General features: G+C 45.2%; 1 long non-coding RNA gene across 1 annotated transcript; it reads right to left on the reverse strand.

The window, feature by feature from the left end:
• Positions 1-4600: 4600 nt before the first annotated feature.
• On the reverse strand, positions 4601-19288 carry LOC122457407. The gene is made up of 3 exons (XR_006276933.1): positions 19060-19288; positions 12883-12890; positions 4601-4611 (listed from the first exon to the last, which is right to left on the reverse strand). It is a non-coding gene; the product is annotated as an uncharacterized LOC122457407 (long non-coding RNA).
• Between the last annotated feature and the right edge of the window lie 2771 nt (positions 19289-22059).

A 22059-nucleotide genomic window follows, 5' to 3' on the forward strand; every position in this document is an offset into this window, starting at 1 on the left:
CGGTGTGGAAAACAGTGGGGGAAGACCTGTGAAACTTTGTGGGGGTCAAAAATAAAGAAGCTGCTGCCTTGAGCCCTATCTGGCGGACTGTTCATCGAGCCGTTACCACCGCAGCGGCTCAGGCAGGGGCGCGTATTGCATTACGCGAGGCATTAGAATCATCAGCGAAAGGGGCCTTCACGGTAGGAGCGAAAGACTTTTTTGGTAAGACAACGCCTATGATTCCTTTGGCGCCGTTGGACCCCAGTGAGGTACCGTTGCCCTTGAAGGATGACGACTCAGATCGGGGCGAACCGACGGCCGTGGATCAGCCTGTGTCGGGGGAATTGTCATCGGGCAATCCAGAGAACCCGTTACAAGGGGGGTCAGGATTGCCGCCCGCGGTTGTGCCACCAGCCCCTCCCGGACACGTTCGGATTACTGACTTGCCTAAAACTGGAGAGTTTGATAACTTGACGCAGGACCAGATAATTCGGTGGTTATATAAGGAAGGTATTGCAGCTCAACAGATGATGGATGAGCTGGATAGAAAGGAAAACAGACCGCAAGGATCGTCACGATCGCATCTGCTACAACAGCTTCAAGAGCACGGCATACCTGACCCCTCACGTTTGCCCCATATTTGTAGGTTGTGTGGGTATTATGGTTGTACGGAGCACCTCACTCCCGAGGGAGAGTTGCGACCGACAGCAGAGGAAGAATATCGCAAAATTTATGCCCCCACTACGCAACCGGTTCAACCAAAAGTGAAACCTCCGCCACCTACGTGTTCTTCAATTGGACGAGGGCAAGAAGAACGGGGGACGGGGGTGATTTGGAGGGATGGGGGGGGGAGTGGGATCTGCTGACCCAATTAAGTGCTGGCATGGATTGATAAAGGATGCTATAATTGAAGGGGAATTTTTGGATGCCATGCCGGCTACTTTCCCGGTATCGGTATCAAGGGAGGGGGTTAAATCTTGGGTGCCGTTAGACTGGAAATTGATGAGGGAGGCTCAGAAAGCTATTGTGGCGTATGGCTTGAAAATCCATATGTACAAGCGTTATTAGAACAAATATTCTCGGGGCAAGCGATGTGTCCCTTTGACGCCCAGAAATTTGCAGACATGTTGTTAACACCCACACAGAGATTATTATGGAAGGATTCATTGAGAAAAAAGGCTGAGCATGCGGCAGTGCTTAACTTAGATAGACCCCGGGACGACCCTCTCCAGGTAGCATCAATAGACATGTTGTTGGGACAGGGGCGATTTGAAGAGCCTCAGCTACAGGCGCGATTGGTACCTCAAATATTACAACAGTCTCAGCTTCTAGCATTGGAGGCATTCAAAGAGCTCCCTGATTTGGGCACCCCTTCACCTCCCTATTTAAAAGTCACGCAGGGAGTGGACGAATCTTTTGCCCTCTTTTTGGACCGCCTAAGGACGGCATTGGATAGGGCCCCTAATTTAACACCAGACGCCAGATCGGCATTGGGGGTAGATTTAGCCCTTCAAAATGCTAACCCCACGTGTAAGAAGATTTTGGTGACCTTACCAAAATCGGCCTCCCTAGTCGACATGATTGAAGCCTGCACTCGTGCTCCTTTGGTGGAGGAGGAGGATAAGGCAAAGATTCATGCACGCGCCTTGGCGGTAGCCTTGAATACCTCCAAGTCGAATTGGCGTAGAGGAAGGGAGGGGGCGTGTTATTAGTGTGGAAAGATGGGTCATTTAAAACGGGATTGCCCCAAGAAAAGAGGTTCAGACTAAAGCCCCTTTTTTGTATTTGGAACTTCGGATTACTGACTGCACCGTACGCCCCCAGCAGTTGAAAATCTCTCCTCATGTGCACACACTGTATGATGCACAGAAACTGCTAGGTGAACGGCAATGGCTTCGCCCCCTTTGTGGCATCACAAATCAGGATATAACTCCTCTTCTTCCTTTATTAGAAGGGGGGAGAGCCCCTGGAGATAAACGACAACTGTCGGTACTACAGAAGCAAGCATTACAACAAATAGGACAGAAGGTGGGGGAGGGTTATTCCGGGAGATATCGGGAAAACTTACCCTTCGTGGTAGCAGTCTTTAGCCTAGATGCAGTATTGGAAGCGCTATTATTTCAGTGGGATACAAGGGATAAAGACCCCCTAGTCGGTTTGGAATGGATATTTCCACCGTGTAAAAATGTGCGTACGGTAACTTCCAGAATTGAAGCAATAGCCATGCTAATAGTGCAAGCGCGGAAAAGAGTAACCGTAATGACAGGAATTGATCCGCATCAGAGGAGGTTGTGCTTGTGGCCATATCCTGTTTATTTCCAGAATGAGGATGTGGGTTATCGATATTGTTATAGTGGTATTGCTTGGGTTACAGGGGGGACTCCTTGTACCCCTACGCGTGCGAATGACGTATAACCTATGGGAACGTCTAGCATTGATAGCCAATGTCACACACTTTTGTTTGTCTGATTCTGTGGCAGCTGGGGAACTACTGGGCACTTGTCTTGTGCCCATATGTCATCATCCCGAAGAAATTGGCAGTCACACCATGCTTGCAGCTTATGCCAATTTGTCTTCACAGTATTCGAATATGGCAAATTGGGGCCCCGCCAATTACTCCTTGCCCCCTGGGGCCCTATCTTTACATACCCCGTACCCAGCCGGGGCAGATAATGTAACGTGTGCGCGAGTGGTTAATTGCACAAAGGTACCCATGGGCTGCCAAACCGTAAGTGCCCCCCTTTTGAATTGTACTAATGCGGTTAATGTTTCTTTTAATTATGGACATATTATTTCGCCGTCTGGTTGATTTTTTACCTGCGGCAAACAAACCTTTAGTTATATTCCTGCCAATCTAAGTCATAATACCTTGTGCTGTCTTAGCCGAATGACCCTTTTGTTGCCCGGAAAGAATCAGCAGCGAAATTGGCGAAGCACGGCCCTGCAAAATACGTGTTCCGCCGACGTTACCTTATATAGTCACTCAGAATATTTGGCTTTGCTGAATGCTGTTGCAGGCATTCCTGGCTTTGCAACTTATTACACGGTGCAAACTTTAAATGCATTAGCTTGTTTTGCTGTTAAGGCGCTTAATGCTATATTACAGGCAATTGCTCTTTTAAGTATGGAACAACAGGAATTAAGAGATGCCATTTTAGATAATCGAGCTGCGATTGATTTTCTATTGCTTAAGCATCCCTGGTGTTGCTATTATGAAAAATGCTTTTAATTTAGAGAAATTAGTGTGTTGGAGTATTAAACAGTTTAATCTAATTTTTGAAATATTAACTAAGTTATTAATCGATGTAGATAGCATTTGCCATGCAGTTTTATATAATAGTGCTGCAATTGAATTTTTATTATTAGCACATGGACACGGATGTGAAGATTTTGAGGGTATGTGTTGTGTTAATTTGTCAGATCATTCTCACTCTGTTCATGAGTTACTTGCAAAATTAGAACAAAATATGAATAACATCATTATAGCACACTCTTTTATTAATTGGTATCTGTATTGGTATAATTTGTTTGTGTGGTCCATATATAGTTCAATGTATGCGTTGGGGAATGTCACGGATGATTCAAGCTGCTTTTTAACAAAAAGGGGGAGATGTGGGAAATGCTGAGTATCAGATGTTTTAGAAATGTGTGCCAAGTAATGGAAAATAACAGTACAAGAGATAAAGGACAAGGCCAGAAGATTTTGGCTGGACTGAGGACTAAACTTTGGCTGAACTAGGGACTAATGATATAAGCAGCACCTGAGAGTCTTTACTACCACAAGATAATGGAACCCAAAGATAAGAATGATGAGAACATTGGGTGATAAACAACAGAAAAGGAATAAACAAGTGCTGTATATATATTGCTGTGGGAAGGGAAATAAAGTGCTTTTTGCCAGCAACTGTGTCAGTTGTCCTGTAAGCCAGCCTGCTAGCAGCAACAGCCAGGGATGAGGGCTTTGGGGTCCAGGCTGCCTCGGGTCTACGGTGGGGAGAGAGGACTCCCCCAGCTCTCTCTCCCCACAGCAGTACCTGGGCTGGTGTGGGGAGAGATGCCTCTCCCCACCATGGCATCTCCGGGGCTAGGGCCATAGGATAGGTGCTTTTCCCCCATTCATGGCTGGTCCAGGCCAGGCTGGGTTGGGGTCAAGAGAGGGGTACATCTCCCCTGGCCGCAGCAGGGCTGGAAGAGGGGCACCTCTCTCGTGGCCTTGACAGGTCCAGGATTGGGGGAGAGGCATCTCTCCCCGCCGCAGCCCTGAGTGCCTGTGCGGTGCTTTATAGGCTGCTGTACGGCTGTGTAGCTTAGAGGGAACTTAGCTGTGTGTGTGTGTGTGTGTGTGTGTCTCTCTCTCTCTCTCACACACACACACACACACACACACACACACACACACACACACACAGTCTCTTTCACACTCACCTCCCAACATATACTTGTTGGTACTTCCTGCAATGTATGTATTTTTCTCTGTAATTTTAGTCTTTCAAAGTGCTGTTATTTTAGTTTTTTCACTGGTCTATGCATTTCATAATTTTATTTCTCTTATGCTTAAAATTAATTCTTTGAATAGTGAGTTCTAAAATGCCTAACCTATGCTGCCTGGAGTAATTATCCCTATGGTAACTTTTAAAAATATATATATCTAGGTTTTTTGTTTCTACTGGTGACACACATCTGCACATTACCTTGATACTGGTGCAAAGAACAAAATTTATTCCGCACATGGATGGAAGAAATTAGAGAGAACATTGATGTTAATTGCCAGTATTTTCAGTATGTACCAGAACTAAAATCAAATAGCTCTGCTTCTTATATTTCCTTTGCCAAACACAAATTATTGGGCTCAATACAGGCGTAATTGAGTGAAATTTAATCTCCTGTATTATATAGGTCAGACTAGATAATCATGATGTCCCTTCTGGCCTTAATGTGTAAATGGCTGCACTTTATTTACACTATGGTAGCTAGGGGTTTATGATCCATAGTAGAAAAATTTTCAAGCTATCATACATCAACCATATGGTTGTTGTAGGTAAGGATTTGTTGGTAGATAGGTAGGTAGAGGCGGGAGCTACTCATGCATCATAGTTAAGACCCTTTGTGGAACCTGACATTTGAATTTTCAGGATTTCTAACATTTGTTTATAACTACAACATTTGTGTAATATTTTCATTTACAAATGTAACTGAATGTTAACATTGTTTTTGCATGGTGTGTATTTTCACACTTGCTTGCATTAGAAAGTATTGACAGACATGGTTACATGAAAATTGATTTTACAGATACAGAAAAAGGCTAGATCATCACCACCCAACATGGAGCAGCAAAGGGGGCACAGAGCTGTTCTAATAATGCAGCTTGACGACTTTGCTGCTTAGAAGAATTGCTGGCTTGCATAGATCTAGTGTATATAACTCAGGACTACCTGCTCTGAATCCTCCAGCATAACGGCCCTGACTGAAGTGTTTTGTGTTCTGCTGATCCCTGGATAGCAGAACAGACTCTAGGATGAGATTACTGCTGGAATAAATCAGAGTAGCCCAGAGAATGCTCTATATCCAGCCCCTTGGACTGGCTGCTTGCACTTAGATGCCATCTGTTGTCTTATGATATTACTGTAGCTTAACTGTACTGGTTCTTGCCTATGTAGACAGAAACATGTTAGGCTTTGTCTATGATAGGCAAACATTTCTTACCTTTGCTAACACCAGCACAGTTCTACTGGTGATATCAATGGATACGTGCTAGTGTCAGCAAGGGTCCTATGTGTTTAGATCTATTTATGTCATCCAAACTCACTCTGAGCAGGACTGGATGATACAGTGGTAAAAATACCAGGCCACTGTCTACACTGGAACTCCCAATGCTGGTGTGACTGCAGCTGTGGGAAATTTTAAGAAAAGCTCAATGTAGGTAAGCCTGAGAGGAATAAGCAGGGCCATCCCTAGCTTTCGTTGAATATCAGGGTTGGAAGGGACCTCAGGAGATCATCTAGTCCAACCCCCTGCTTAAAGCAGGACCAGACCAAGTACCATCCCTTATTTTTGCCCCAGATCCCTAAATGGCCCCCTCAAAGATTGAGCTCACAACCCTGGGTTTAGCAGGCCAATACTCAAACCACTAAGCTATCCCGCTGCCATTTTGGTGCCCTATGCAGCTCCTTCATGGGGAGGCTGTATGGGGCCCCAGGCCTCCATGGGGAGGGGGGAGGGATGGAGTTGGTCCCAGGCCTCCACGGGGGGGGCAGGAACAGGCTTGGGGTCAGTGGAGAAACCGCCCCCAGCACAAGCCGGCAGAGTGGAGCAGGTTGGAGCCGGGTCGTTCCACTTCCTGCTGTCCAGTGAGTGCAGGGCAGGCCCAACCCTGCACTCACTGGGCGGTGGGAAGTGGAGTGACCCGGCTCCAGCCCGCTCCACTCTGCTCCCCTGGCTCCCAAGCTTGGGGGGCAGGGGGAACTGCCCTCTCCAGCACTCACCAGCTGCGTGGCTGGGAGCCAGGGGAGCAGAGCAGGCTGGGGCTGGGTCGCTTTACTTACCACTGCCTGTGAATGCAGGCCCATCCCCTGCTGCAGTCCTCAGGGGAAGTGGGGGTGAGGCTGGGGCAGAGCATAGGCGGGAAGAGGAGGGTCGGGGGCGAAGCAGGGGCGGGGGCTTAGGGCTAGGGGTGGAGTGGAGTGGAGTGGGGGCAGGGCTGGGGCGGAGCAGGGGTAGGAAGAGGCGGAGTGGGGTGGGCATGGGGAAGAGGTAAAGTAGGGGCTGGAGCAGCATGCAGCTGCTTAGGGCACCAGGAAATTTGGGGCACCAAATTTCCTGGTGTCCTACGCATCTGTGTACTTTGCGTATGGGTTGGGATGGCCCTGGAAATAAGGGCACATACATAAGCCATGTTTAAGGTGAGCAGTAGTTCAACTGATTGTGACTGGTGGCTTATATTGTCTGTAGTTAGATGACAAAGAAACCCTGAATGTTATCAGACTTCCTAGAAAATAGTACTAAAAAATAAATCCTGTTCCTCTGCTTGATGGTGTTTATTTTTGTGTCTACACAGAAGTTCTCTGCACATGTAGGAGGCATCTGAGAGGTTCGTGCAAGCAGTAACTTGCTTAGCTCTGCCTGGGGGTGTTTTCATGTGACCTGCGTCGGGAAAAAAAAAAAAAAAAGGACTTTTTGCCCATTTTTGCTTCTTGATGATAAATAAAAATGACCTGGAAAGGGTCCTTTTCCTCCTATGAGATTTTTTTTTTTTCCTGTATGTGCTTTTACAGCAGAAATTCAGGCCTTGTCAATTTTGTTTTTCTTGGAAGATTCTTCAGACAAATGGAGAAATAGTAGGCTCACAAATAGCTACAAGATTCAGATCACTTGAAACTCTTCTAATTTGTTTACTTTGATACAACTGTTTAAATCAAAACATTAGCAACATTTGGGGGAAACAAACTGGTGGTTTAAAAAAGTTTCTTGAAGGAAGAAATTTATTGTATGAGATTTTACTAGTAGGCCCAATTTGTTCTCTAATACGGAAATTTCTAAAAATTGATGTTAGCCTTATTATGAGCTAAACGAAGGGATTCTTTTAACTGAAAGTCATAGCTCCCTGTGCTAATTACAGCCCTACCAATTTTACAGAGCTTCCATACTTCCCATCACATGCTTACTTGACCACTAATTTTGATTTCCCTGCAGTTTAAACTTTACTTGGTCATTCAGAGAGCTGGATTGATTGTATGTGTTTAAAAAGAAGCTTATATCCTGTGTGTGCTGCTTAAACAAGAGCACTTCACTGGCTGCCTATTGTTAGTAAATATTAATTTTTGTGTATGTTAAATTTATAATTATTTTACATGCTAACCAAAATCCTTTTTATGTTATGTATCCATATATTTAGTGCCCTATATCTATGGAAACTAAAATGTTCTTTGTCCATCAATTGAACCTAATGGATGAAAGGAAAATGAACTCAATGGAATGTGTGTAATCTTTTACTCCTGTCTTTTACCTTGATTTTACTAATGTAGTCCAGGTGTCCAGGGAAGAGATCTCTCAGACCAATGAAAAATGTCTGCACAAGTATGTTATAAACAAAACTGGGTGATGGATAAGTGATACTTGTTGTAGATAGGGTCTGTAATAGATGAAATAATGACCCACTAAAAGATGTTTTTAACTCATTAAGAATGGTCAGTTGTCACAGCTGTTAGTAATAATGACTGGATTGGAGATTCCCATTTGCTTGTCAATCAGGTAAATTGAAGACCATAAGAGATTCCATTAGTAATTATGAAAACAGAACGCATGCTAAAACTAATCATGGGAAAGTATTTTCTCTTCAAAAAGGAGTTTTCTTTGTTTCATACCTAGAAAATGATAGAGGGTTTGAAAGAGACAAGGTGGGGTGAGGTAATATCTTTTTTTGAGACCAACTTCTGTTGGTGAGACAGACAAGCTTTCAAGCCACACACAGCTCTTCTTCAGGACTGGGCAAGGTACTCCTAGCATTACAGCTAAATGCAAGATGAACCAGATTGTTTAGCATAAGTAGTTAGCATGTTGGTGTTGTTCATCTGTGGAGTTTGAAGAAGGCCATATCATCACTGGTTGGTTTGGTTTCTGTGAACATGTGAGTGGCTGATCAGGCCAATTTGAGCTTTGAACAGTCTGTGGCACACTGAACAAGAGATGCCACTATGGGTTACTTGATTAACAGCAGACATGTTGCTGTTGTGAGATTTATGCTGCTGGTGCTCTGCGCTGCCTCAGCAGTTCTCCTCTGCTCATAGACTGAAGCTCCAGTATGGATAAGGCTTTGCCAGGTAGAATGATCATGAGCGAGATCTTCTCAAAACTCTGGGTCAGTGTTGAAATGCCACAAGTATAACTTGAGGGAATCCTTGAAATGTTTCTTCTGGCCTCCCTGAGAGTGTCTTCCCACCGTTAGCTCGCAGTAAAAGATTTTTGGCAGTTGCTCATCTGAGATTCTGGTGACATGGCCTGCCCATCTCACTATGAATTCATCAACAGAGTATGGATGCTTGGAATACCTGCCCGTATGGGAACCTCAGTACCTGGAACCTTGTCTTGCCATCTTATCCTCACCAGTTTCCTCAGACAGTCTCTATGAAAGTGATTCCACTTCTCAGCATGGTGTCTGTACACCATTCAGGTTTCATGTGCATATATCAAGAGTTGGCAACACGATGGCTTTGTAGACCTTCAGTTTTGTTTGTTAACTAATGCCTCTACCCACCCACACATTTCCACAAAGTCTGCCAAAGGCCATACTTGCTTTAGCAATTCTGGCTTTGGTTCATCCATGCAAGATGGAACAGATTGTTTAGCATAAGTAGTTAACACATATTGTAAGGGACCATTCAAAGTAGACAGGTTTCAGAGGGGTAGCCATGTTAGTCTGTATCAGTCCTAAGCCCTGGTCTACACTAGGCGTTGAGGTCGAATTTAGCAGCATTAAATCGATTTAACCCTACACCTGTCCACATAACAAAGCCCTTTTTTTCGACTTAACGGGCTCTTAAAATCGATTTCCTTACTCCACCCCCAACAAGGGGATTAGCCCTGAAATCGGTTTTGCTGGGTCGAATTTGGGGTACTGTGGACGCAATTAGATGGTATTGGCCTCCGGGAGCTATCCCAGAGTGCTCCATTGTGACCACTCTGGACAGCACTCTCAACTCAGATGCACGGACCAGGTAGACAGGAAAAGGCCCGTGAACTTTTTAATTACAATTTCCTGTTTGGTCAGTGTGGCAAGCTGCAGGTGACCAGGCAGAACTCATCAGCAGAGATGACCATGCAGAGCTCATCAGCAGAGGTGACCATGATGGAGTCCCAGAATCGCAAAAGAGCTCCAGCATGGACCGAACAGGAGGTACGGGATCTGATCGCTGTATGGGGAGAGGAATCTGTGCTATCAGAACTACATTCCAGTTTTCGAAATGCCAAAACATTTGTGAAAATCTCCCAGAGCATGAAGGACAGAGGCCATAACAGGGATCCGAAGCAGTGTCGCGTGAAACTTAAGGAGCTGAGGCAAGCCTACCAGAAAACCAGAGAGGCGATCGGCTGCTCCGGGTCAGAGCCCCAAACATGCCACTTCTATGATGAGCTGCATGCCATTTTAGGGGGTTTAGCCACCACTACCCCAGCCGTGTTATTTGACTCCTTCAATGGAGATGGAGGCAACATGGAAGCAGGTTTTGGGGACGAGGAAGATGATGATTAGGAGGTTGTAGATAGCTCACAGCAAACAAGCAGAGAAACCGGTTTTCCCGACAGCCAGAAACTGTTTCTCACCCTGGACCTGGAGCCAGTACCCCCCGAACCCACCCAAGGCTGCCTCCTGGACCCGCCAGGCAGAGAAGGGACCTCAGGTGAGTGTACCTTTTTAAAATACTATACAAGGTTTAAAAGCCAGCATGTTTAATGATTAATTTGCCCTGGCATTCGTGGCTCTCCTGGATGTACTTCCAAAGCCTTTGCAAAAGGTTTCTGGGGAGGGCAGCCTTATTCCATCCACCATGGTAGGACACTTTACCACTCCAGGCCAGTAGCATATACTCAGGAATCATTGTAGAACAAAGCATTGCAGTGTATGTTTGCTGGCGTTCAAACAACATCCGTTCTTTATCTCTCTGTGTTATCCTCAGGACAGTGATATCATTCATGGTCACCTGGTTGAAATAGGGGACATTCAGAAGTGCCCGTTCCTGCTGGGCTGTTTGCCTATGACTGAACAGAAATGTTCCCCGCTGTTAGCCACGCGGTGGGGGGAGGCAAAATGCGACCTTGTAACGAAAGCACATGTGCTATGTATGTAATGTTAACAGCAAGGTTAACCGTGAAAGAGTGTACCCATTGTTCTATAAAATGTGTCTTTTTAAATACCACTGTCCCTTTTTTTTAACTCCACCAGCTGCATGTGTTTTAAGGATCACAGGATCTTCTCCTTCCCAGAGGCTAGCGAAGATTGGAAGGCGAAAAAAACGCACTCGCGATGAAATGTTCTCTGAGCTCATGCTGTCCTCCCACACTGACAGAGCACAGACGAATGCATGGAGGCAGAGAATGTCAGAGTTCAGGAAAGCACAAAATGACCGGGAGAAGAGGTGGTGGGTTGAAGAGAGTAAGTGGCAGGCTGAAGAGAGGGCTGAAGCTGAAATGTAGTGGCAGCGTGATGAGAGGAGGCAAGATTCAATGCTGAGGCTGCTGGAGGATCAAACTAATATGCTCCAGCATATGGTTGAGCTGCAGGAAAGGCAGCTGGAGCACAGACCACCACTACAGCCCCTGTGTAACCAACCGCCCTCCTCCCCAAATTCCATAGCCTCCTCACCCAGATGCCCAAGAACGCGGTGGGGGACCCTCCAGCCACCCAGCCACTCCACCCCAGAGGATTGCCCAAGTAACAGAAGGCTGGCATTCAATAAGTTTTAAACTTTTAAAGTGCTGTGTGGCCTTGTCCTTCCCTCCTCCACCATCCCTCCTGGGCTACCCTGGTAATTATCCCCCTATTTGTGTGATGAATTAATAAAGAATGCATGAATGTGAAGCAACAATGACTTTATTGCCTCTGCAAGCGGTGATCGAAGGGAGGTGGGGAGGGTGGTTAGCTTACAGGGAAGTAGAGTGAACCAAGGGGCGGGGGGTTTCATCAAGGAGAAACAAACAGAACTTTCACACCGTAGCCTGGCCAGTCATGAAACTTGTTTTCAAAGCTTCTCTGATGCGCAGTGCACCCTCCTGTGCTCTTCTAACCACCCTGGTCTCTGGCTGTGCGTAATCAGCAGCCAGGCAATTTGCCTCAACCTCCCATCCTGCCATAAATGTCTCCCCCTTACTCTCACAGATATTGTGGAGTGCACAGCAAGCAGTAATAACAGTGGGAATATTGATTTCACTGAGGTCTAACCGAGTCAGTAAACTGCACCAGCGCGCTTTTAAACATCCAAATGCACATTCTACCACCATTCTGCGCTTGCTCAGCCTGTAGTTGAACAACTCCTGACTACTCTCCAGGCTGCCTATGTATGGCTTCATGAGCCATGGCATTAAGGGGTAGGCTGGGTCCCCAAGGATAACTATAGGCATTTCAACATCCCCAACGGTTATTTTCTGGTTTGGGAAGAAAGTCCCTTCCTGCAGCTTTTGAAACAGGCTAGAGTTCCTGAAAATGCGAGTGTCATGTACCTTTCCCAGCCATTCCACGTTGATGTTGGTGAAATGTGCCTTGTGATCCACCAGTGCTTGCAGCACTATTGAGAAGTACCCCTTGCAGTTTATGTACTCACTGGCTTGGTGCTCCTGTGCCAAGATAGGGATATGGGTTCCGTCTATGGCCCCACCACAGTTAGGGAATCCCATTGCAGCAAAGCCATCCACTATGACCTGAACATTTCCCAGGGTCCTTTCCCTACCCTTTTCCCTACCCACATTTCCCTACCCTTGATATCAGCAGATCTTTGATTGCGTTGGCTACTTGCATCACAGCAGCCCCCACAGTAGATTTGCCCACTCCAAATTGATTCCCGACTGACCAGTAGCTGTCTGGCATTGCAAGCTTCCACAGAGCTATTGCCACTCACTTGTGAACTGTGAGGGCTGCTCTCATCTTGGTATTCTTGTGCCTCAGGGCAGGGGAAAGCAAGTCACAAAGTTCCATGAAAGTGCCCTTACGCATGCGAAAGTTTCGCAGCCACTGTGAATCGTCCCAAACCTGCAACACTATGCGGTCCCACCAGTCTGTGCTTGTTTCCCGGGCCCAGAATCGGCATTCCACCACATGAGCCTGCCCCATTAGCACCATGATGCCCACATTGCCAGGGCCCGTGCTTTGAGAGAAGTCTGTGTCCATGTCCTCATCACTCTTGTAACCGCGCTGACGTCACCTACTCACCCAGTTTCGCTTTGCCAGGTTCTGGTGCTGCATATACTGCTGGATAATGCGTGTGGTGTTTAATGTGTTCCTAATTTCCAAAGTGATCAGAGCGGGCTCCATGCTTGCCGTGGTATGGCGTCTGCATAGAAAAAAGGCATGGAACAATTGTCTGCTGTTGCCCTGACGGAGGGAGGGGTGACTGACGATATGGCTTACGTGTTTGGCTTACAGGGAATTAAAATCAACAAAGGGGGTGGCTTTGCGAGAAACTGAATGGCTGCCTCAAGGATAGAACTCAAAACCTCAAGGATAGAATTCAAAACTGGGTTTAGCAGGCCGTTGATTTCACAGAGGGAGGGAGGAGAAAATGAATACAAAACAAATCTGGTCTATTTCTTGTTTTGAGCCACTTCATCTATCTTTATACATCTTGCTGGCAGCAGACTGTGCAGTACGACCGCAAACCGTCGTCACCTCCTGGGTGCTCGGCAGAAGACGGTGCAGTATGACGGTTGGCCATCATCTTCTGCTGGCTGCAGATTAAAAGACAGTGCACTGCCGGTAGGACTCAATTGCCATGAGACGAAACAAGGGAAATGACCTGGCTGAGTCACTCCCATGTTTGCCCAGGCGCCCGGTTAAAAGAGCACCCAGGACTATGTCAACAACGGCTACCAGTCATACTGCACTGTCTGCTGCCAAAAGGCAATAAACTGCTGCTGTTTAGCAATGCAGTACCACGTCTGCCAGCACCCAGGAGACATACGGTGACGGTTAGCTTAGCGGGCTCCATGCTTGCCATGGTATGGCGTCTGCACAGGTAACTCACGAAAAAAGGCACAAAATGATTGTCTGCCCTTGTTTTTACGGAGGGAGGGAACGGGGGCCAGAACCACCCGCGACAATGTTTTAGCCCCATCAGGCACTCGGATTTCTACCCAGAATTCAAATGGGCGGTGGAGACTGCTGGAACTGTGGGATAGCTACCCACAGTGCAAAGCTCTGGAAGTCGATGGTTGCCTCGATACTGTGGACACACTCCGCCGACTACATGCACTTAGAGCATTTGTGTGGGGACACACACACTCGACTGTATAAAAACGCTTTCTACAAAACCGACTTCTATAAATTCGATCTAATTTCATAGTGTAGACATACCCTATGGTGCCACAAGGACTCCTCCTTGTTTTTATTCAAAGTAGAGTGGCCCATTAACTCCTATGCAGTCACTGGACAAAAAGAGGGGGTTAGTGGGTTACAGATTGTTGTAATAAACCCAGTGTTTAGAAGTTATTGTGGGGAGTGCAGGCTGAGAGAGGTCATCTCTTTACCTTACATTAAGACCTTTGATGTATCTATTCTTTTGTATTCTATATAGTGCTGTAATAATCTTTGCCAAGTAACAGGCTCAAATGGAATTATTTAATCTCAAATAGTTATTAAATTCAAACACACAACAGTATGCACAAACATTTGCTGAATACCATGCAAAATTGATGCTAAATATCAAACAATAGGGAAAACTCCTACAATAGAAATGGAAGTAAGTGGCACAGTAGAAACAAACGTACAAACTTCCGTGATGGAAAGGAACAGTAAATTGAGCCTTAAGCACAATATGTTCCTCTAAAGTTAATTTAGTACTCAAGAAAAATGCTGTTTTGACAACCCCTGGAGGCTGTCGCTTTTTATCCACAGAATACAACATCTGCAGCAGTGCCTTTAGTTCACCCCCTGCATACATGCTTTGTTTTGTGTGGGACTATCCCTATGGGGTACAAATGGAGTTCAGTCTCCATTACACTAACAATCTTTGGCTTCTCTATCAAGATTGCCAACTTGGGTGTCAAGTACTGCCAAGTGTGGGGTGGCTTTTATTATGTGGACACTTGTCTCTTAGGAAATGAAACGCAGTACCTTTCCTCTCCCCTACAACTAATTTCACATCGGGCTACCAAACAGCCTTCAAATTGTAATGACTCGGTCTCTCCTGACCTGGGATTACATTTGAGTTTCTGCATTTTTAACTAGATCAGGAAAGTTCTGAAAAAAACATTTGCTAGCTGGTGGACTTTTTGATGCAATAACTTTCTAATGTGGGATCCAATCAATTCCATAATCTCAGGGAATGTTTTAGGCATCAGTGGCCAAAACCTTATTGATTATTGGGAACATTTGGAACATTGAAAGGGGAAAGGGGGAACACATGCTGCCATCTGTTCAATGGTACTCATTAACATCTTGCAACATAACAATAGCCCAGCACATCCTCCCAACAGAGTTCAACATGAGAAATAATTGCTCTCTCCTGGGAGGTAGATACAGAGCCAGCAGAGGCGATACGTTGGGGGAGCATGCAGGGTCAAGTGCCCCCCTATGCCTATTAGAGGGAGTAATCAGAGGAAGAGGGGAGAGAAGGAGGTTTAATTCATCCCTTCCTAATATCCTACTTCCTCAAAGCCTGCTCCAGGTGAGGGAGGGAGTTCAAGGAGGCATTGCCAGAAGATGGGTGAGTGTAGCATTGGTTCTGGCCAGATATGGGGAGGAAAGAGAGAAGCCATATTTGAGGAGCATAGGGAATGCATGGGCTAGTGAACAGAAAGAGATGAAATTAGGAATGGAGGCAAGTAGAGTAACATGTCATGATGCTGACATTGTCTCCTCATGAGTCACAAAACACCGACTCAGCCCCTCTTTTTGGGAGATCCTTTCACTTTCTCTCTCATGCATACACACGCTGTTTAGTTTCTGATTTAACATGAATTTGCCAACCCAAGGAAAGTTAAACAATATATTTATCTCTGAAATAGTGTGGGGGAAGGGAGGGAGGACCTCCAAAAAAATCTCCTGCTAGGACTAAAGGGAGGGAAGAAAGACAACATAAAACACCATCACCAGCCATGGGAAATGCAGTTGCTATGCCAACCAGCTGCCTTCTGAATTATCTTGTTGAAATGGTTTCAAATTGTATTCCATGAAATGTCAAAGCAGCATGACCCCCTCCAGTTCATCTTTAGGGGGGCAATAAAGGATCTGAAAGGCTGTCAGATCCTCTGTATCTGAATCTCCCTCTGTCCAAGGAAACAAAGAGGGAAGATTTCAGAGAGAATCTGTTATTAAGCACCACAAGTGGAGCCTGCAGATGATACCAACACTAGGTTTACAGGGGCAATCACTTTTATGGACAGGGTACTGGTAATGTCTCAACCCACAGAGAGGTTCATTTATCATAGTGATCTCATATTTGTATAGTGCGGGCCTTGTGACACAGTGGGTTACTATGTTCACCTTTGATCTCCTGCCACACAAGTTACCCAGCACATACATGGAAAGGAGTAAGAATTGGATGGAGAAATAGTCTCTCAGTTCAGTCTCCCATTTGCACACTTCACAGAATCAATATACAATTGCCAATCTCTGTTCAGCTTAGTCCCAGGACTGAAATAGTAGCAACAGAATTGGATGAGTTTGAATTAGTTGATTGTTGTGAAAACAGTGTGCATTTGAGTGACAGTACTATTTGTACAGCCTCATGGTTTCTGGTCATTTTGGCCAATATTGTCATCATCATCACATATTGTCACTCTAAAACTGCAGCCAAGACTTGTTGTTTTCACACATAGTTCCTCAGAAGCACAAGATGTTTACAGGTCAGGGGGCATTGCATCAGGCAGTGTTCAAGTGTTTGCCTACACTCTCCACATACATGTGGGGTCATTCCTCAGCTTCCACTTGGTCATATTGTCACCAGTCTTTGCCATCCCAGCTCTTGCTCGATTTAGAGTATGCCAATGTTTGTCCACTACACCCATGTGTAGTGAAGTGCAAAAAGTAGACTAAACAGGCCACAACCAGAAATTAGGAGGATTATTTGTACTGCTGGGACAATTACACCAGTGATCTCGACCAGTGGAGACCTGGAAACGGAGACTTCTCAGTAGATAGCCTGGCTTGAAACAAGTGTAATCCAAATGACGGCTGCAACATCTGTGCACCATTGGGAACACTTGTATGAGGACAAATGGTATATTATAGGTGTGCTAGGGGGATCCCACAGTGATTAAAGTCCCCCCCCCTTTTTTTTAACCCTAGACAAGCCTGGATCAGCTTCATCCTGTCAAAGAAGATAGACAAGAAAACTTTCTTGAAACAGAAACTTGTACTTGAATACAAACAGCCCATTAGCAGCTTTACAAGCCACCCTTAGGGAAGCTATGAAAGCTTAAAGAAAAGGAGTACTTGTGGCACCTTAGAGACTAACAAATTTATTTGAGTATAAGCTTTCATGAGCTACAGCTCACTTCATCGGATGCATTTGGTGGAAAATACAGAGGGGAGATTGATATACACACACAGAGAACATGAAACAATGGGTTTTATCATACACACTGTAAGGAGAGTGATCACTTAAGATAAGCCATCACCAGCAGCAGTGGGGGGAAAGGAGGAAAACCTTTTATGGTGACAAGCAAGGTAGGCTATTTCCAGCAGTTAACAAGAACATCTGAGGAACAGTGGTGGGTGGGGGGGAGAAATAACATGGGGAAATAGTTTTACTTTGTGTAATGACTCATCCATTCCTAGTCTCTATTCAAGCCTAAGTTAATTGTATCCAGTTTGCAAATTAATTCCAATTCAGCAGTCTCTCGTTGGAGTCTGTTTCTGAAGTTTTTTTGTTGAAGGATAGCCACCCTCAGGTCTGTAATTGAGTGACCGGAGAGATTGAAGTGTTCTCCGACTGGTTTTTGAATGTTATAATTCTTGACGTCTGATTTGTGTCCATTTATTCTTTTATGTAGAGACTGTCCAGTTTGGCCAATGTACATGGCAGAGGGGCATTGCTGGCACATGATGGCATATATCACATTGGTAGATGCGCAGGTGAACGAGCCTCTGATAGTGTGGCTGATGTGATTAGGCCCTATCATGGTGTCCCCGAATAGATATTCAGGGGACACCATCATATTCAGATTGACAGAGCCAGAAGAGTACCCAGAAGTCACCTACTACAGGACAGGCCCAACAAAGAAAATAACAGAACGCCACTAGCCATCACCTTCAGCCCGCAACTAAAACCTCTCCAACGCATCATCAAGGATCTAAAACCTATCCTGAAGGACGACCCATCACTCTCACAGATCTTGAGAGACAGGCCAGTCCTTGCTTACAGACAGCCCCCCAATCTGAAGCAAATACCAGCAACCACACACCACACAACAGAACCACTAACCCAGGAACCTATCCTTGCAACAAAGCCCGTTGCCAACTCTGTCCACATATCTATTTCTGTAGCTCACGAAAGCTGATGCTCAAATAAATTTGTTAGTCTCTAAGGTGCCCCAAGTACTCCTTTTCTTTTTGCGAATACAGACTAACACAGCTGCTACTCTGAAACCTATGAAAGCTTGTTTCAGGGGAAGAAAAGCAGCATTTACAGCTAATGAAACAAAAAAAACCTCAACCCCAGCAACTTATTTTGACAGATTTCCCAATTAAATGGAAAGAATTAAATAGTTGTCCCCATTCTTGGAAAGCTTGTGAAACTAGATATTAAGTATATTGCCCAGGCTGAATTAACTGCATTTAGGCTTCAGCAATCCTATTAAGCATCCAAGGAGAGGCAAAGAAACTTGTAACACATTGACTTAACAGAAAACTAGGGGAGCCATAAGTGCTGCAGTCCAAGAATCCTATGACACATTTTACACTTCACAACAAGGATAAGAACCCAGGGCCAGATCCTCAACTGGTATAAACTGTCACAGCACCACTGAAGTCAATGGACCTAGGCCAGGTTATGTGAGATAAGGATCTGGCCCTCAGCAGAATTTTGTATGGCATTATACACAATTGATCCATTCCCCTCAAATGAGGACCTTGATAATGTTGTGGATATACTACCAGGCTGTAAGTTAGCCCAAGACTAAATGGATTTCTCTGAAGCCCTCACTGAACTGTAGGAAATAAAGAGGGCTTCTATTTTTCACGGTTTATTTTTTTAGCAATTTTTGAGTTTTATGAAGAGGTCTAAAAATCGGAAGGTTTGGGGGCGCTCTTTATACATTCTGTAATGAGTAATACATATTCTACACATCGCTCATTACAGTAGTATGTACTCTGATGAGTAATCTCTTTGTAATGTTCACTTGCACACTTTAATGTACTACTATTTCAAACAGCACTATGGTAAAGTGCACTAGAGCAGAGGTTCTCAAACTGTGGTCCGTGAACCACCAGTGGTCTGCGAGCTCCATTCAGGTGGTCCGTGGACAGTTCCCTCTAAGATGCGCGCTTGGGTGGCTGCACACAAGAGAATGAAGGGCCACCTACCGAATTAGTGGAGCCGCACAGGCATGGCTCCACTAATTATGTGCCTGAACCCTGGAGAAGACACACATGTAAGATGAGGTGGTGGCCTTGGGGGAGAATAGGGAGTAGGTGGGAGGCGGAAGTGGGGTGAGAAGAGGGGGTGGGGGGAATTTGGGACATGCAGGGCTGCAGTGGCCAGAGAAAGAGGCGACTTTCCCCAGCTCCAGGGCTAGAGCTGCTGGGGAGAGACCCCCCACCTCCTTCCCAGCCCCAGTTCGGGGGCTGCTGCAGCGGGGAGAGAGGGCACATCCATCACATTAGAAAGGTAAGACTATTGATATTAAAATATGAGTTGTGTGCTTTTATTTGTAGAACAAAAAAAATGTTCATTATAATAAAGTTTTTTATATAGCACTTTTATCCAAAGCGCTTTACAATAGTTAGCTAACGGTACAAACAACATTTGGAAAGATCATTAAGTGGTCTGCAAAGACCCTCAGCAATTTTCAAGTGGTTTGGGAAAATAAAAGTTTGAGAACCACTGCACTAGAGAATCTTTAGTGCACACCAGCAGGGTCTACACAGACCAATTAATGCACAACATGTTAGTGTGCTTTAGAAGTGACATCCCTGTAGTCCGCATTACTGCTCTGTGTTGACTTTGATATAAGTAACCATTTCCAGTGCTTATTGGATAAACACTGATTTATTTATTGTTGTATTGCATGTATTTTATTGGTTAAAACCAAAAATCAGAAGCTCTAGGAAAAAAGGATGCCATTAAAAAATATGGAGGCAGGGAAGGCCCTGAGATCTGATAGTTCTCTTACAGAATTTTATTAGTCTTTTTAAAATCAGCTAGACATGATGATTCTTGACATACCAATTAGGCCAAAGCTACAGGAATGCCCCCTACTCTACAGCCAGCTCTCAGATCAGTCCTTTTCAAACTCAACAAGCCTATGGATAACTCTGCCTGTAACACTCCCATAGCATTGATTAATTCAAACTGCAAAATTTTGCCTAAGTCATTAAAAGGTTGGAAGGTTTCAGAGTAGCAGCCGTGTTAGTCTGTATTCGCAAAAAGAAAAGGAGTACTTGTGGCACCTTAGAGACTAACAAATTTATTAGAGCATAATCTTTCATGAGCTACAGCTCACTTCATCGGATGCATTTGGTGGAAAAAACAGAGGAGAGATTTATATTCACACACAGAGAACATGAAACAATGGGTTTATCATACACACTGTAAGGAGAGTGATCACTTAAGATAAGCCATCACCAGCAGCAGGGGGGGGGAAAGGAGGAAAACCTTTCATGGTGACAAGCAAGGTAGGCTAATTCCAGCAGTTAACAAGAATATCAGAGGAACAGTGGGGGGTGGGGTGGGGGGGAGAAATACCATGGGGAAATAGTTTTACTTTGTGTAATGACTCATCCATTCCCAGACTCTATTCAAGCCTAAGTTAATTGTATCCAGTTTGCAAATTAATTCCAATTCAGCAGTCTCTCATTGGAGTCTGTTTTTGAAGCTTTTTTGTTGAAGGATAGCCACTCTTAGGTCTGTGATCGAGTGACCAGAGAGATTGAAGTGTTCTCCAACCGGTTTTTGAATGTTATAATTCTTGACGTCTGATTTGTGTGCATTTATTCTTTTACGTAGAGACTGTCCAGTTTGGCCAATGTACATGGCAGAGGGGCATTGCTGGCACATGATGGCATATATCACATTGGTAGATGCGCAGGTGAACGAGCCTCTGATAGTGTGGCTGATGTGATTAGGCCCTATGATGGTGTCCCCTGAATAGATATGTGGACAGATTTGGCAACAGGCTTTGTTGCAAGGATAGGTTCCTGGATTAGTGGTTCTGTTGTGTGGTGTGTGGTTGCTGGTGAGTATTTGCTTCAGATTGGGGGGCTGTCTGTAAGCAAGGACTGGCCTGTCTCCCAAGATCTGTGAGAGTGATGGGTCGTCCTTCAGGATAGGTTGTAGATCCTTGATGATGTGTTGGAGAGGTTTTAGTTGGGGGCTGAAGGTGATGGCTAGTGGCATTCTGTTATTTTCTTTGTTGGGCCTGTCCTGTAGTAGGTGACTTCTGGGTACTCTTCTGGCTCTGTCAATCTGGAAAAAAGGTTGGAAGTTATTCTACACTATATCATCCATCCTCATCAAGTAAGCTTTATTGGGAGAAGGTATGAGGTGGGTGATCTGTGTCAGTTTATTGCTATTCTGGCATTAACAACACAGGTTGTTGACCTCTGTGCTATCATTTTTCTCCATACTGAAAAGGCATCTGATAGGGCAGGCATGGCTTCTTTGCCCCTCCCCCTTCCCTTGTTCCCACCAATACTTTAGAAAAAAATTGGATTTGGTTTTAGATGCTGAATAAAATGACTATAGAAGGGTGCTGTGACTTCAATTAGTGTAGTGTGTTCAATTAGTGTTGCACTGCTCTGTGCATCGATGCAAGCACAGCTAGTGAGGACACACTCCACTGACACAATGAGCATAGACACACATGACCGACTCAATTACTGCGGCAGCTGGATGTCAACTTAACTTCATAGTGTAGACATGCCCTCAGTTCGGCCCCCTTCCATGGGTGTAACAGTTCCAGATACTGCCCCTTTCTTGGGCTTGTTTAAACTCCTTTTCTCATGGCCTAGCTACTTCCACAATGGCTTTTGGGGAGCGAGAGTCAGGCCCACCCACTACTCTGAGTCTCAACCCAGGGACCATCTAAGTAGCAGCCATGTTCCACGTCCCTTTAACTAACTACATTGCCCTGAACCACTTCCCCACGGTCCGCCCTTATCTTCTTTGAGGCCCAAGAGCCAGCCAGGACTCAGAGCACCTTCATTGCTCCCCCAAT

The sequence above is a fragment of the Dermochelys coriacea genome, chromosome 1 (assembly GCF_009764565.3).
Source record: "Dermochelys coriacea isolate rDerCor1 chromosome 1, rDerCor1.pri.v4, whole genome shotgun sequence".
In the NCBI taxonomy this organism is placed as follows: Eukaryota; Metazoa; Chordata; order Testudines; family Dermochelyidae; genus Dermochelys; species Dermochelys coriacea.